Here is an 18,404-nt window from a genome sequence, read left to right as displayed (position 1 = left end):
CAATACTGATTAAGCTGCATATCAGTTTATATGTGGAGAGAAAAAAGTCACAATGACACAATATGTAATCACTCACACACTGTAAGCTGCGCCAGAAGAAAACACACATCTACAACAGTAAGACAAAATAAAGAGCCATCAGCCAATAATCTGCACTCTGCACTTAAAGCAAGTCTGCAAACACAATGTCAGTGTGGAAAAAGTGTGGACGAGCCCACAAATAGAGAGAAAAACATGATGCACATTGATTTCTGACTTGTTTGTGTAAAAATTACTGGTTACTCTCTACAGATGTATTATAGCATTTACGTTACTAATTTTGTGGTTTATAAGATATTTTCATTGTTTTTTTAAAGCATAATCATCCCATAAAATAAACACTAAACTAACACTTTACTGAATTTGAATTATGTTGATTGGGAATAATATAATAATAGTGTTTGATCACACTATTTACTCATCCTCCAGGCACAGATCTGTTTGCAGAGAGTGACGTCTCTTCTGTGTTTGGTAATCATTTTCTTACCAAGATTTGAGATCAAATTTCAAATTTTTTTTCAGGTAGTTATCTGTAGTTTGTTACCTCCACTTCCGACCTGTGTGAGCGCACCGCCCTGAAACCTCATACCCTTTAATGTGGACTGGCAGGGCGTTTACCAACACTATACAATATAGGATCAACTGGCAATTTATGAGAACAATGGGACTCATCATTAGCTGCTTTTACACAGCGGTTGCACTATAGGGCAGCAACGAAGTCCCCCCTTTATACCGCCCCTTCACTTTTACACAGAACCAAACAATGACGGCATCATTCTGCTCCAGTGTGTGATTATACACTGTACCGCAACATCCTACGATCAAAAGAGGCACGACAGGTGTGACATTTAACACACGAGCGTCTGCGTCTAGCGTGACATATAACACACACATTGACATCACTTTATAAACAACCTGTCCCTCCTTTTACACGGTCACACAAAAGCATTTATGTGTCCACAACAATCGTTTTCTGGCTCTGTTATACGGTGGCTGAGCTCATCGTCTGCTCTGAGAGTAAGGAGCTCCTGAATCTCATTGTTTTCTCAGTTTGCAGACTTTACCGCTGCCATTCTTCGTCTTTGGACTAGCTATGCTAACAGCTGCTTTTTAAATCTCGCACAGTGAGACCTCATTACGATGCTGTTACTACCTCTGCTCCCGGCTCAGAAATGAAACCACTCTGTCCCCCATTTTTGCAATCGTACGTTATATAAAGAATGGCGAGGTGGCATAACAGCATGTTACTCCCTCTTTGAACAGACAGTGTAAATTCGGCTATTATAAGAATACAGATGTGAACAATTCTGCCATTTAAGGACACGTCACAAATCTGACTTTTCTTTTAGCAAGGACAAATTTAAATAAAAAAAACTTTAATTTTGGCAAATGAGAACTGTTACTATGTGGTTGTTTACCTCATTCTGTAATGAGGAACTTCTAAAATACACAGAGTAAGAAACAGACTCAACGCACTTCTGGCTGAACTCATTTTCAATTTTTTTTTTTTTCAGAAAAAAACCTGCACTCACATGGTTACTCACATACCCGTCACCATGGTTACACAGTGATCTTGCATAGACAGATGTTATGCATTGCTTAAACAGACTGAGAGGTCACTTTAACATTCTGCAGTGGATGGATTAATAGTAGTTTTATCACAAATCCTGTGGTTTGAAACTAGACAGAGGGCCCCTGTTTTCGGGCAGTCCTGGCTCTGAATTGATTCCAAAACAAAATGCAACAGTTTTTTTTTAACCCCGCCTCACAGATTTGAAGTGAAAACACCCTCAATAACAAGTGTTGTCAGGTCCCTCACACTGTCTTCTCTACTTAAAAGTCCAATGTGTAGGATTTAGGGCGATACAGTGACAGAAGTGGAATATAACATATTTACTATGGTTTTTTGGTGGATAATCATCTGAAATTAAGAATAATGTCTTCCTTACCGTAGGAGCAGGTCCTGGTCCACAGAGATCGTCACGATGTACCTCCACGTTTCAACGTTAGCCTGGACCAGACAGATTTAACTCTGATTTAGCTCTAGATAGCACCATTTGTCTTTTCGTATTTGCCACCGTAGCTGGAAGCCCCTCTGCGACAAGCACATCTGAAAAACAGAGATGTTTTAATGTGAAACTGCTTCATTTTTAAAAAAATATATATTACTGGTTAAATAATCTGGTCCGTTTGTTTTGTACATACACTGTATTTAGAGACACTTATATAGAGCAGAGCTCCAAAAACTGTGGGCTCTTGTATCTGGTGAAACCCACTGAAACACACTTTTACACTTTCACTTTACAGAGTAAAGAGTGGATTCCTGCAGCCTCTGATCCTAAAGTACTTCCTGCTACGTCTGTTACTTTTTATTGAAGCAGCTTCAGTTCAAATAGGAGCTTTTGTGACAAAAGAGTCACCATGTGACACCATTGAAATGCATCGGATTCACAGCTTTTTCATTTAAATTTTACAAGAGAACAATCACACACAAAGCTAGTGTGTGTAAAAATTTTTATGTTATTAAATTTAAGGTTTGGATTCTTGATGCATTATCTTTGTTCATTCAATGTTATAACAGAGTACAGACACGTCTCTCAAAGATATGTAAATTACGCTTTTGTATCTATAAAATGTTTAAATAAATTCAAGTTTTTGGTAAATAATTATTTCTAGGGGTAAAAATTGAGTTTTTGCATTATAGCCTTGACACTTTTACCTGGCATGACCTTGGAGTTGCCATTAAATGTCATTATAGGTGGAATAAATTAAAACATACTTGGAATCACTGGCTAAAGATGACACTGGAATAAAATGAGAAAAAACTTCAAAAAAGAAGAACTGCTTGAAATAGTTTCAGTGTTACGTGTCACTCCTGCATCATGTGGTGGTTTCCAGAAAAGCAGCTGTGCAATATCGAAACATTTTTGTATTTCTTCTCATTCCAGAGAAGGAAAAGGATGAATCGGTTAATTTCAAACATATAAAACATGTTCAATCCTTCCTTAAAACTCACCTTTTATACAGGCTTTTAATGTGTCCATTTTCAGTGTACTTTTTTTGTAGGTCGTCAGTTTGTTTTTTGCGAATTTGTTTGTTATTTCACTTTTTTTTACTTTTGTACAGTGTCTTTGAGTTTCTTTAAAAGTGCTTTATAAATAAAATGTATTATTATCATTATTATGAAAAAGCAAACAAGCCTTATGACCAAGTGCAATAAACAAAAAAAGAATATATATATAATTTGTATATACAACCCAATGCCATGTAAATAGAAAAAGATACTCACATTTTAAATATACAGTCCAATTCTATGTAAAAAAAAAAAAATCCCAAATTTTATATACAACCCAATACAATATAAGTCACTTTCCCAATTTACAATACAACCCAAAAGAAGGACAGAAGAACAGACAGAGGATTGTTTAAGTACAAATAACGAGGACAGAGAGAGGTGATGGCAGACGAGACCAAGCAAAAGGTCTGGAAAGGAGGTTGGTTAGGGAGCCAGATGAGGAGGGAGGAGACAGGAAGGGAAGGAAATAAGGGAGGAAGGAGGGAAATACTAAACGGTGTTATCTGGATCAGTCGGGTGCGGTTGGATGAAAGTGTTGAAAGAAAGGAATGAATATTACAGTAAGGAAACCAGTGAAATTGGGAGGCAAAGCTCGGTGAAAGGTCGCTGTTCTCGTTGCCCAGACTTGCAATCGAGATGAAACCTACACTTCTGTCGAGGTCACGATACAGTTGTGTTATGCAGGAAAGACGAGCACAGGAGTGGAATGCAAAAAGACAAAAACAAACGAATAAACACCCTCTTATCAAGTAATTTCTGTTGATGATCTCTCAGAGGGTCTAGGCCTTCAGTTTCGAGGTCACGATAACTTAGATAGCGTGGCCCTCTTAATGAAAACACAGATATGCAGACGCTCTCTGGATGTCAGTGATGGCTGACAGACTTTATCAGTCACAACAGTCTGACTGTTGTCTTGAGTAATGCATCAAATGTGGCACTATGGTATTTGGCAAAAATACATATTTTTTGGCTTTTGTTTGGAACAAGCTGAGAATTAATTAAAAGAGTCTGGCATACAGGATGGTATCATCAGCACAGAAATTTGACTGAAATAAATAAAAAATAAATATTTAAAATAAAAAATATCTCATCCCAGGTCGTTACATATTGACGCTCTGCATTGGACTTCTGCATCTACATATTACGCTCTAGGTATCCTTCTGCATCTGCTGTTTACGCTCCGGGATGGCGCTACCATGATGTAAACAAATGCACACGGTGGGATTAGGCTGCACATGGTTATATTTAGACAACAAAAGCACAAAGTAACTAATGCCTAACGCACGTGGCACGAATGGTTAGAATTAGACAGAAAAAAAGACTGGAAGTGAACACGGGACTCCTGCATTTAAAGTCCAGGGTTTGTTGGATCGATCCACCGCCCCTCCCACTTGCCCTATAGGCGGCCTCATGCTCCTTATATTATGTTGTTACTGGCAGCGTTTCAACCCAAAGCCGTCCAGCGGCGTATCATGTGAACAAGACAGGTTTCGTTCAAGCGCGTTCTCAACTGTCTGTGTGTGATGCTGCTGCTACAGGTGCCGTCTGGCCGTCCACCAGCACCGGCGAACGTATTTGACGTGTTCGGAGTGAGAATGTGCTGGCTTATCGGAAGGAGGTGAAAAGTGTTTTGGCGTCGGGATCTTTCTCCAAAACCACTGCGAAAGCGGCGGTATCTTACGACTTCAGAATGAGATCAGGCTGTGACGTCCGAGGTGAGAGTCTTATGCAGTTGGTCCAGACTGTCGTATACTACAAAGCCAAAAATACTTTATGTATCCATTCCGAGATTCAGATCCATCCCAAAACTTAATGGGCTTTTTCTTGGCCTCTTACTTTCATGAAAATTGTGACGGTGGTTTTTCTGTAATCCTGCTGACAAACAAGCAGAAAAATGCACCCACTGTGTCAAACATATGACCTCCTGGGCTGCATGACCACATGTTTTGGAAAATTCTTGTGGGTTTACATTTGAAACATTGTGGAAGATACAATCATCCATGTGCCGTAACCAAAAACCCATAACAATGGATGATGCTCCGCTGTGAGCGTATCTTGTTTAAATGTTTTAATTTCAAATGGTTTTTTTTGTGTGTTTTCTCAAAATTTTATGAACTCTGAAATTCTGAAATCGTGTCTCTTGAAATAACTACATTGTTTTGACCCCTTGATAAAAATATCAACATGAAAGAAACTGAGAAGCCATTAAGTTTCTGTTTGAAGGATCCAGGAATTACGTATGGATTTTGGGGATATGAAAGAATTACAATGTCTTCTTAAAACATGTTTTGATTTCACTGGACGGACAAAAATGTGCAGCTGAGTCAGAGAGGATGTCAGTTAAGAATGAAATAAAGCGAGTAAGTCACATTAACATGACTATAACTTGATCTCTGTTTTGAAGAATGTTGTCGGCTCATGTTACCCTCCAGTGTTGTTATAGATCAATCAGAGACATGCTGCCTGTTGGTGGACGGTGTTAATAGCTGCCAGAGGGAGGAATGACGGAGGAAAAGCTGGCCATAAATCTGCTGCCCCCTCCACCCCACCTGCCACTCCCCACTGTGTGTCACTGAGCGCTGGATGCTTGTTGTGCTCTTTGTGCGGTGGCGGAGAAAAATCTAGTCGAGAATGCCGTGGGTTCAATTCCGGCAGCTTTACTTTCCATCCACACATTCCTCGGAGCGGTGCTAGAAAGCTGCCTGCACTGCTGCTGTCACTGAAAGTGAGCCGAAGACAAACTGACGTTCACACGCACTGAAATATGACCTGACAGTGGACAATGCTGACATGGGATCGTCTCCTATAGCAACTTTATTCAGTTTTATCTTGTTAACCCTTTTTAACCTTAAGAGACATGGGAAGAAGGTGACAAGGAACTTAACAAAAATGGCCCAAATATGAGCAAGAAATCAGTAAAAAGTAAAAACATGCAAAAAAAGAATAAGAAAAGTAACGTTAAAAAACAAACAAACCAAAAAAAAATCCTCAAGAAAGTGCTAAAAAAAGTTTTTCAAATAAAATGAAGAGAATAATACATATAGTTTTTTGGACATTTGTCTCTACTTTTTTGATAATATTTACTACTTTTGCTATAACTTCCTTGTCACCCTTTACTAATTTATTTTTTGCAGTTTTCAGGATTTTTCTTGTAAATATGCTCATTATGTTTTTTCCCATGTTTTTGGGAGAAATCAAACCAACTTTCTCAAGTTTCAGATGTTTAAATGCTATAGAGAGGCATCTGAATGCAGCACAAGAAAACTGATGTCGATGTAGGTGTTAAAGCAGGCATGTCAAACTGGTCCACAGGGGGGCCGGTGTGGCTGCAGGTTTTTGTGCCAACCAACCAAGAGCACACAGTTTGACCAATCAACTGTCTGAAGACGGAGATCAGTTGATTAAATGAGTCAAGTCTGGTGTGCTGCTACTTGGTTGGAAACAAAACCTGCAGCCACACCGGCCCCCCTGTGGACCGGTTTGACATGCCTGTGTTAAAGGGTTAATATTGTGCATTGCTTTCTTTCTGGTTCCAAAAAAATGTTTCCTGTGATGAAATCAGTAACAACACGTGATTTCTTATGTTCAGCATTACAGCATGTTATGTCAATAAGAAAAGATAGAATCATAATGGAGGAGAAACAATTTCTCCTCCTCTGAGTGAAGTGACTCTTTATATTTAAAGGTGTGTCAGATTCAGGGGAATTTAGTGGCATCTAGTGGTAAGTGACACACAGTGAGTAACTGGTTCACACACGGTCATTTTGTGGTTCCTGTAAAATGAATTTGAAAATAAACACGCATTGTCTTTCCTTGTCTTCTGTGTCCATGCAGCCCAGAGACGTCTTATCTATATTGAGTGATGCAGCACATCGGATTGTAACCTGAAGGTTGTGAACTTTGGTTTAAAAAAGCTCGCCTCTCTTTCCTCTCTCCTCTGCTTTATCAGTCACATGCTTTGTGTCGGGGTCAGGCTGTTCTACATGAGGAGGTTTGGGCTGTAAACTTACAGCAGTCCTTGTGAATTGGTGATGGTGAGATGTCCTTCATGTGTTAAAAAGCTGACAAATATCTGCACATTTTTCAGTCAATTCCTGCGATAGATATTAAATCAAGCAGAAATCTGAGAACAATAGGCGGGTTTCCATTTACCCTCAAACTGTGCAAATATAAAATACACCTAATGGAGACAAGTCTATTTGGAAAAAAAACTCCCATTTATCGCAAAAAAGTTTTTACACTTGCATGAGGTGGCATTTCAGGCAATTCGATAAAGCCATATTTTACAAAACTGCAATGGAAACATGATTTTCGCTTTCATAGGTCACATGGCTATGTGCTTGTCGGTAGAACTGGCTCCCTCGGGCATGATGCAGCAGGCACTACAAAAGGTGATATTGCATCGCATAACTCTTCAAAAGCTGTGAAATCGTGGACTATCACCTCCCAGAAATCCCTCATGACGGTTAGTGTGATGACTGCAATAGAAATAAACCTGCTAATGTTTTTAACATCCATCGCCATGTTTCTTAGATTTTATTGCAAGAGGAGAAGATGCTTAACATCACTCATTGGAAACACAGTCATTTCACAATTGTGCTTTATCAACATTTTTAAAATATTGCTTAAGTTTTGCATAAATCTGTGATGGAAACCCGCCTTTTGTATTTCAGTGACAAGAAATAGAAACTGGCATCTTGATGACTTGCTCAAAAAATGTTCCCAATCTATTGCAGCCCCTCTGCTGTGGTATTTAATATTTCATGCATTCCAATTAGTTTCCAATCAGAGCTGCAGACTTCAGCATTTGCAGATTTAACACTCATTGGAACAGGATTAACATTCCAGTGGGAGGTGGGAAATTAAATGTATGAGGAAAATCATGTGAGGATTGTGGCACTGAGCTTAAACTGCATGCTCAGTCAAAGGCACTGCTCGCTGTGCAAAAACACTTTGACTTTAATGTATTACATTTAAATCTCTGATCTGAAATAAACTTTGTCATATGGATTAAGTCGATCCATGATCTATTTTACAAACATTTATCCAAATAGTTTCAGTCAGTACGTTTATATGCACAGTTTAGTGGGGCTGCGGTCACAGCTCGATTAGGCCATTTTACTGGACTGCTGTCTTTGTACAAGCACCGGGGAAGAATCAATTTATTGTCAAAAGTCTGTCCGACTACTCTACGGCAGGTGGAGGTGCCCTCTTACAGATAGTTGCAATCAATCTATATAATTTAGATCTAATCACAATCATAATTGTTTTTTTACAATAACTTCTTGGTTGCTTTACAGACAGCCCTTGCTGACGGGGATTTGAAGCCGTTATATCAAAAACACCAGACTCCATGAAGAAAAACACTCATTTTTCTCCACTGAATTGTGGGACTGCACTTTATTTATCAGAGAAGGGGGGTGACTGAGGTGTGACTTTTTTTTATATAAAATAAAAATAAAAAATACAAACTTTTCAAATTGTATGTTCCTCACCAAAGCCAAAATCAAAAACACTAGTCCCTCCTCAGTGCTTTCATTTTTTTTAATGCCTGATCCATTTTGCAGCCCCCCTTCCCCCTCATAAGTAACACACAGTCCCTTTCCCTGACCACAGTAGACGGCCGATGCTGCGTCTAGGAGCACGTGCAGAACACCTGCGCCAATGAAAGTCCACTTGAGGTGTTTACAGGACAAAAATAGCTCAACTTCCACTAGAATTATCTGGGTGTGTTATACTGATTTCAAGAAATTTGATCTAATTCAATGTCAGTCATATTACCATGTTTACATGTACTTTAAAAGTCTAGTTTTAGTCAAACTAACAATAATTTGACTCTTTCTAACATCATGTAAATGTACTGAGTGAATGACTTTTCTGATATTGGGAACTGTTTATGGATTTCTGCCATTTAAATTTAACTTTTTAGCTTGCTGTATAGGAATTTGGTGGAAAAAACATCTTAAGAGGAAGGCATACAGAGTATAATACAAGAGACTGGCTTGCTGGATTAGGCACTGTGCTACACATGACTATGACTGTACATTTTCTGTGGTGTCTCAACAGGAATCAAACCTTTTACCCCTAAAGCTACGCATGCTCTGACAGTTACACTTCTGTACAGTACTTGCTGTGTTTTCCTTGTGATTTACGCCCTTTGAAAGAATCAGCAGATCAGAAGCCGTCTACTGGCTTATCTGATTGCTCACTGTATTGTAAATATTACAGTGTGACTGTAAGATAAGCGCGTGGTCACCTCACACTGTCCTCTGTCTCAGGCACAGAGGTCATGCAGAACTGTATTATTCACCTGCATCAGTGTGGATGAACATGTGAACAAAAATCACTAATGATTAGGCACAAAATTACTTGGTTATGGTTTGCAAAAGATCCTGTTTTGGCTTGCTATTCCTTCTTTTCTTGGCACAGTCCCAGCAGGAAACGCAGTTATGTTTCAGTAAAAAGAGGCTTTTAGTGGCTCTGCACCTAATGGAAACACAGTGATGGGCTGATAAAAAGCAGCTAGAAATGCAGCGATGATTTGCTAAAAACAAGCAGTTTTAATGTTTGTTGTCCCTCGCTGTTTAAACATAAGGACCGTGCTGCTTCATTCCACCATGTACATTTGTTTACATCGCTGTAATGGCATTCAGGAGCATAAACAGCTGACACAGAAAGATACAAGTGGATGTTCGTGCTAAAAAAGTAATTCCCTCAAGGCTTCCTTCAGACATCTTGTTCACAAGAATGGGCCAGACAGATGTGCGGACAGACAGACAACCCGAAAACATTACACCTCCAGGCTCAGCTATTGCCGGCACAGAGACAAAGAAAAAAGTTTTGCAAGTGCGAATCTGCCCCTTTTTTTTTTGTCTTGTGTTTTCTGACAAAAGGAAGCAGTCAGACAGGCTCAAAGACCCTTTTGTTCCTACTTCAACATCTATTACTGTTTCTCAAGGTTGTTTATCATTTCTTTTATCCAGCATGCATCGTTGATGAGCACACCGAGGGCACTGTGTGTGTTTCATTGTGGGATTGGCCATAAACAAAACTACTAAAAGAGACAAAAACAATGTGACCTTGACCTCAACTTTTACAGCAGCACACACACAACCACAAAGCCACGAGTTCAAACTACTTTCACTATGAACATGTTTCACAGAGGAGACAGAGAGGCGACAGTAAATGAGAGAACGAAAGCAAGGAGCTGAAATAAAAAACAAGAAGTCTCATGAGGAAATAAAACTAATCTGCTGATCAGAGGTACGAGTCGTGTTGTTTTAACCATTTTGGGAACCGAAGATTGAGAATCTATGAGGATGTCAAGTGGACAAACCGAACAATTGGAGAAGAAAATTACAAAATTAAGGACAGAGCTGCCCATGTGTGCTTTGAGCAAAACTGAAAATAGAAGCACACACACACGCATTCAAACACACAAAAATTACATAATAAACTGACCTTTCATGCTACATCATAACTTGAATTAACACGCATGGAGGGCCAGAAGCTCTGCGGCTTATTTATTGTGGAACAGCGGGTTTAAAAGAGACTCGTTGCTCACTGAGCCTTAGGCATTCAGCACAGCAAACTTTAAATGACTAAATTCACATTTCCAGCATGTTCACAGCAGTGACGTGCAACTGGTTTTTAGCAGGAGAGTCTTTTTGGCTGTGTGTTTTGCTGTGTAACATAGATCAGGTGAGGCCAGACGACATTATTAAAGGCCAGAACGTTTCCAGATGTAAACCACTGTAATGTACAACGGGACACTTTATTTTGAGCTACTTGTAATTTGTTATATTTTTGTGACCCATCATTATTTTTCATGCAGCTTTTTAGGCACCAAACAAGCAACCCGTTGCTGTTTTTCCAGCCAGGATAATACCTCAGAAAGCAGGTATTTTAAGCCAAAAAATGATATTTTCCAAGCCATACCCAAGCAGTTTTGTGCCTAAAAAAGCACAGATTAATCACAGCATGGCTGAAACGTAAAGTAATGTAAGATTTCAACATATCCTCTAAATAATAGCCTACAGATGAAGCATAACTGTGGTGTGCAGAAATACGAAATGCCATCAATTTTCCTTCCAATAGGGTTGCATTGGACAATAGCCGACGGGTTGCAAGATTGCATTTAGGCCATTTAGTCTGTCCCTCCTTTCCACCTGGACTGTTTATGTGCCATTCAAACATGATTGGTCAATACTACTTGTACTACAAACGGAAACCAGACACCCTCTAATACCAAAATCTTTTCCACTGCCAACAGATTCTGCATACATAGATACATAATGAGAAATCCAATCTAACAACAGCTGCTGCAGAGAGGATGTGAAGGAACAGGCTAACAGCTTTTCAGGACTACAGGTGGTGGGTTTATAAAAGTATTTGATCCCCTTTCAGTGGAGAAAAAGTAATGCAGTGCCATGCAGGCTGTCCTACATGCTAGAAAACTTTCTTCATGCTGGAGCCTCAGACAGCATGAATCCACCACTGCTTTTGCTTTCATGATATTACATTTTTTGAATATTTTTAAAAAATTCAACCAAACTGTCTTGATCAGTAGGTTCTTCCTCGAAATGAAAAAGACATTCATATAATCAAACTGTCAGTGTGAGAGCACCCTGATCAAACTCCTTTAAAGACAAATCATTTCCTGTTTACAGTCCTGAGATGGCAGCTGTCAGTCAATATACTGTCTCAATTAAAACTTACAAGAACACCAAGTTCTTTCTTTCCTCTGTCCGAATGTTAGCGTTAATGATTTGTACATATTTGGGTCATTTCAGTATATGATGCTTATAAACCAATGTCAACATGACTTAAACAGCTCTTCAGCTAGAGGTTGGTGACACATGAGCTATTAGATCTTCACAACAACTGAAAATGGAGGAAAGTTCATAGAGATCTGAATCCAGTACCCGGGACTTAAATTAATCATGAAACTAATTTCTCCTATATCAGTAACTTCTCAGCACCTCAAACAGCCTCTCCCTTGTTGACAGAGGGCCTGTACCTCTTGTTGCACTGAATATTATCAGTGTACTGTATATTTTGTGTGAATGTGTGTACCATGAGAGGGAACACTAAGCCTGAGGGCTACCATGTAGTGTTACATAATCACACACATATATGCAGTACATATCTGCACACATACACGTAACATTTTAACCAATTATTCTCTTTACATGTTCTGTCAAGTTGACAGCATCATCGCCAGGAGACTAACATGTCCTGTTTCTATCTCCAGTGTTTTTTTTAACAATCTAGTGCTGGAGACACCAGTACAGACTCCAGTGGCCCAGATACAAAAAAAACCCCAAAACCTGTAGATTTACAACTAAAATTGTTTGTAAGCGCCGAAACAAGAATATATCTAATCATGTCATCAGATCCAAAAAGCTGTGTATATCAACGTTTCTGTTTCACAAATCTCAGTCATTGTAGAATTGAACGTGCATGCACTAATAAATCAATGTAGAAACGCCCCTAATCACCACGTTACATCCACTGATGAAAAGAAGCGCTAAGTAGATGTGTAATTTCACCGACTGTGCGGTGTCAGTGTGGTTCCAACAGTGCCGGAGCAGCCATTAATTGATGTGTCATTACACACAGCTGCGGCTATCCATAGTGTAAATACCATGAATTCATCACATGTACCTGTAAATACAGAAGCTCGAGGGGCAAGGGAAAAAATGCTGCTAATGTTGGCCAAAAAAGTTTATCTCCTACATATTAAATGTTATCTTCTACGTACAAAATATTATCTCCTTTATCTCCTAGCTATAAAGACATGCATCATTATGCACAGCTGTAGTTATTCATAGTGCCCTTACCATGACTCATCACATGTACCTGTAAATATGGGAGCTCTGAGAAGCATGGAAAAATTGCTGTCAATGTTGGCCAAAACCTAAGTTTATCTCCTGCGTACAATATATGATCTGCTACATACAGGACATTATCTCCTTTATCTCCTATGTATGAGATGTTATCTCCTACATACGACTTGTTATCTCGTTTATTTCATATGTCCGAGTTGTCATGTCCTACATAAGAGATATTATCTCATATACAGGAGATAGCGCCTTAATAAGAGAGTTTTTTTCTTCCACATAAGTGATAATGTCTCTTAATAGGCTGCTTCAAAAGTAAGAAAGCCATGCAGAACTAAATGCTCAGTGCATTTTACAAAGTGCATTGAAAGTTCAGGGTACATAGGAGACAATATCTCAAACATAGGAGATTACTTTTTTTTTTTTTTAATTTTCACCTTGCGTCTTGGGGCTTCCATATGTAAACCATAATTGGCGATGAGATCGAAATCATAGCTATGCAGTTCCTCCAGAATTTTGCGATCACAACAATGAAATTAGTAAAATGACAGTGCTCATATAGAAACAGACATGCACAAGGTGTTCCACAATTGATGGTAAATCGAAAACAGCATTAACGAGAAATGATGGCTTGGATAAAAAAATACCCTTCTGCACAAATGAATGCAAAAATGTAGCACTAATAATTAAAGAAAATCAATTATATACAAGTGCATTTAATATTTTGTAGACTTTAAAAAATAATAACTCAATAAGACATACTGACAAACATAAATACACAGCCTTTTACTAGAAGGCTTCATCTGTCAAGGAGGCTTGAGGAGTGAATGATTTTCTGATAAGACAGACAGTGAACTAGAGTTCTGTGTCATGAACACTTTATCTGTCAGTGTGAACAAGTCCACCCGGAGTGCATAAAGCTGGCAAAACAACCCGGTTAACTACTAAACAGAGTCAAAGGTCAACTAAAGATGATTGTTGTATATTTGACACTATTATGCTTTGCAAACACGGTTCAAGTTTTTGTTCAATCTCCCACAGTGGCAAATGTTTAGCACAAACGGTATGTCACCGGGACAAAGCTGTGAAGTGTCAGGCTCTCTCCTGCTCGTGCTGCCTCAGCTTTCGCTCAAGCCGGATGGAGTTATTGTCACTAACAGCTGTGGCAGTGATTACATGTGAACATATTTTGTTGTTAAAGGATCAAACTGCCTCTCAAGATAGCTGATTGGATTCAAGAACTCTGATGCCTGATACAGCAGCAGATGTGACCTCGTACATAATCAATCTCTCTCGCTCTCACACACACACACACACATACACACACACACATACACACACACACTTGGTAATGACAATACAACTAAAAATAATAGAACAGCATGAACCATAAACTCTCATCCTTTGGAAAAACACAAGAAGTAAAAGCTCTATAGACTGCAAGTATGCATCGGGATAACAAGCTTAAGCCTTGTTTGTTCTTGAAGAACATACCCCTTTTCCTTTTTTATGGCACACAAATAAGCGCAAGAGATTACACTGCAAAAAAACAAAATCTGACATTTCTGACAGAGCAGTCAACAGGAAGAAGCACAAAGGTCAAAGCCATGGTGTAAAGTCCTCTTGAAAACAGCTGCCAACCACAGAAGAGTAAACAGAGTCATTATTAATCTATTTATGAGTCAATAGAGGAAAATAAATCAGCTCTCTGATTACTGACCTGCCAGCTGCTGTCAAATCAAGTTCGCCACGTCACAAAGTGAACTTTGCCTAAGAAACCGAACCACAATGTTCGTTTACAGTAACTTCTGTGTCACTTACAATAAATGCAACGTCGCTGAACAAACGGCACCTCAGTCTTTTGCCATCTAACAAACACCCAAAGAAATCAATGACAAGTTAAGTATACATTACATTTCAATAGTGATTCACAACAGCAATTTTTTTTTTTACTTTCAGTATACATTATGAGCATTGAGTGCTTAAAACAGCATCAACATTTAGCTTGTTCATCAAAAAAGTGCCAGTGGAGGATCCCCCACAACCCTACAGAGGTCCTAACTAAGCCCATCATATCCTAAAATCCTTGAAACAACCTCAAATCTGAGAAAAGTCCTTAAATCTTAGAAATGTCCTTAAATCCAAGAAATGTCCTAAAATCAGAGAAATGTTCAAAAATCCCAGAAATGTCTCTTTATCTTATGAACCTCCTGAAATCCTAGAAATGTTCTAAAATAAAATGAAACATCCTAAAATCTTAGAAACATCAAAACATTCGATATCCTAAAAACCTGCTGTAGACGGATATGTACAGTTTTGCTTAAAGTATGCTATTTAATTGCAAACTGAGTCTGGAGCGGCGAACGTGTTGTCAGTTTGGCACACTTGATAAATATATTAGCTACAAAGTTATATGGATTCAGAGATAGTGCTTCAATAATCACCATTTGTATATCAGCATTCAGAAAATTCCCAACATTGCAAGCAGTGTTTGTAGAAACATAACCGTGCAGCCTTTGTGATGCTATGCACAGTCCTCTGAAGGAATTCTTTCAGGCCTTGATCTGTTGTTACTGATAATCCAAAGGAAGCACAGGTGAAGCCACTGTGGGCTTAACGGGAGGCAGCACCTGTAATCACAGCGCGTGATCGTTATCTTCTTTCTCTTGAGGCCCTAAAGGAACATTGGTTCTCAAGCGACACATTCAAAGAAGTGGAATTAGTCAGCAAGAATTTGACATGGAAAAGTACCAAAACACTGTAAAGAGAAGGTGCACATGTGTTTTTGTCACACACTCACTCACACAAACACTCATCAGGTGTTGCTGTGCGTTAAACTGATAGCTGACACATTCCTGCCATTGTTACCACAGACTCCCGAACCTCATGACCTAATTATGTCACGAAACAGACCCCTTCCTGCCAATCTGCATGGCAACAATCGGAGCAGAACAAAATCAAGCACGCACCAAGTTAAGGTCCCTGATGTTAAAATGATAACTCAAGACTAATTTAGAGAAAGCATGTGGACGTTGGAGGGCAGAGTGGAGCCCTGAGACACATAAAGGTCGGTAGTTGAATACCGAATGTCTAGAGTCATTCATTGCTGTAATACTTCCATGGACGATTCTAGGATTTTAGGACATTTCTGACATTTTAGAATGTTTCCAAGGTTTTAGGATGTTTCTAGGATCTTAGGACATTTATTTGATTTTAGGATGTTTCTCAGATTCTAGGACATTGCTCAGATTTTAGGATGTTTTCAGGATTTTAGGATGTTTCCAGGATTTTAGGACATTTCTAGGATTTTAGGACCTTATTCAAATTTTAGGACTTTCCCCAGGTTTTTAGGATGGTTCTAGGATTTTAGGACATTTCTAAGATTTTAGTAAGTTTCTAAGATTTTAGGACAATTCTCAGATTTTACAACGTTTCCAGTATTTTATGATATTTCTAGAATTTTAGGACATTTCACAAATTAAAACGTTTCTGGGATTTTAGGACATAACTCAGATTTTAAGACATTTCTTGGATTTTAGGACATTTATAGAATTTTATGACATTTCTAGTACTTTAGGACATTTCTCAGTTACTAGGACATTTTAGAAATTTACAACGATTCTAGGACATTTTTCAGATTTTAGGACGTTTGTAGCATTTTAGGAAATTTCTAAGATTATATGACGTTTCTCAGACTTTAAGGCATTTCTCGGATTTTGCAATGTTTCTAGGATTTTAGGACTTCTTGGATTTTAGGAACGTTTGTAGCATTTTGGGACATTTCTAGGATTTTAGGACATTTCTCCACATTTAAGGATGTTTTTAAGATTGTTTCTTGGATTTTAGTACTATTCTTGGACTTTAGGACATTAGAGGCTTAGCTAGGACCTCTGTCAGAGGGTCAGGGGATCCCTGGCAAAAAACTCTTTATCTCTCTCAAGCTCTTTATGTATACTAAAAGTACAAAAACAATTCCCATTGTGAATCACTTGATTTTTTATTGTGAATTAGAAAATGGTTGGGAGGCCAGCCGGCACTGTATGGAGTGTGAGATTTAGCCTGTGGGCCCTAAGTTGAGTATCACGGTGTTAGATGCTGTTTTGGATCTTCCTTTGTAAAGGATGGCTGGGCAAAAGTGTTCCCACAGTTGCGTTTGTTGTCATGAATTTATTCTGAAGCAGTTAAAGATTATTTTAATATTTTGTTCCTATTCTGTTTTTATAATTAATGATTTGCAGAAGATTATTCTTCTTGTGAAAGTTATTGTCTTAATAAGTTAATCTTATCTCTTTATGAGAAAACACTCTGGAGTCTGGTGTCCAGCTTCAGGGGATGTTATCCAGTAAAATGATATGATCCTATTACCTCCACTGTAAACCACGATAACATATAGTAAGTGCGTGAAAGGGTGCTGCTGCAGACTTCACAAGGCTTTTTTTCAAACTGGTTTTTATTGTTGTTTTCATAGCTTTGTGCATCTCTGTGGAATTTCCCACATGGTACAGTTAAGTCATAAAAATACAATAAAAGTAATTGTAGATAAAGTGAAGTTGTTGTTTGGAAACTGAGCTGCTGGCGGTTGAGCAGTCTGGTCCAAACTCCGGGGGTGATGATTTTTATGCTGTTGGTTTTGGCATTTTCCTTTTTAAGTGAGCATAAAGTTGAAAGGGGAACCACATGATGGAGAGATTTGTGTTGTATAGCTCAGAGGGTTCAGCAGAATGAACACTGACAGTCTGTTTGCACCAGACATCAATTCTGCCATAAGCCTCTTTGCATAGAAGGAGCTACGGCTGGGTGATGTGGAAAAAAGTCTTATCACGGTAATTTTTTTTTATATATATCAGTTGATATCTATATATATCATGATATACATCAAATCACCATTTCTGTCAATCTTGAAGGTTCCCTTTGTGAGATATGAAGATATCATGACCAGTGATGCGCGATAATGATTATGTCAACCAATACCAATAAACCGATAATTTTAAGCTTCTCATAGCCGATAAGATATCGATAACCGAATAATGAGAGCAGAGCGGACACCGGCGGGGAATGAGAGCAGAGCAGACATCAGCAGAGACACCGGCGGAGAATGAGAGCAGAGCGGACATCCGCAGAGACACCAGCGGAGAATGAGAGTGAGCAGACATTCGGAGACATTGGCGGAGAATGAAAGCAGAGTGGACATTCGGAGACACTGGCGGAGAATGAGAGCAAGCGGACATTCAGAGACACCAATGAAGGTCCCAGCGGAGACACCAGCGGACACATCGGCGGAGACACTGACAGAGAATGAAAGTTCAGCGGAGACACCGGCGGAGAATGAGAGTGGAGTGGACATTTGGAGGATCGGTGGAGACACCAGCCGAGAATGAGAGCGGAGAATGAGAGTGGACACCGGCAGAGCGGACAATGGCAGAGCAAGCGGAGACACCAACGGAGAT

The 18,404-nt window shown here is 39.0% G+C and overlaps 1 long non-coding RNA gene across 1 annotated transcript in view; it reads right to left on the bottom strand.

The window, feature by feature from the left end:
- The window catches only part of LOC148190280 (uncharacterized), a 62,229-nt gene that overhangs the window by 24,292 nt on the left and 19,533 nt on the right, over window positions 1–18,404 (bottom strand). Inside the window, exon 3 of the long non-coding RNA XR_015775374.1 lies at window positions 1,989–2,149. This is a non-coding gene — a long non-coding RNA (uncharacterized LOC148190280). The remainder of the gene's footprint in view (window positions 1–1,988; window positions 2,150–18,404) is intronic.

This window comes from Plectropomus leopardus, chromosome 2, assembly GCF_026936395.1.
Source record: "Plectropomus leopardus strain MGB_pleo_1.0 chromosome 2, ASM2693639v1, whole genome shotgun sequence".
Classification (NCBI taxonomy): Eukaryota; Metazoa; Chordata; class Actinopteri; order Perciformes; family Serranidae; genus Plectropomus; species Plectropomus leopardus.
This window is presented reverse-complemented; position numbering and strand designations above follow the sequence as displayed.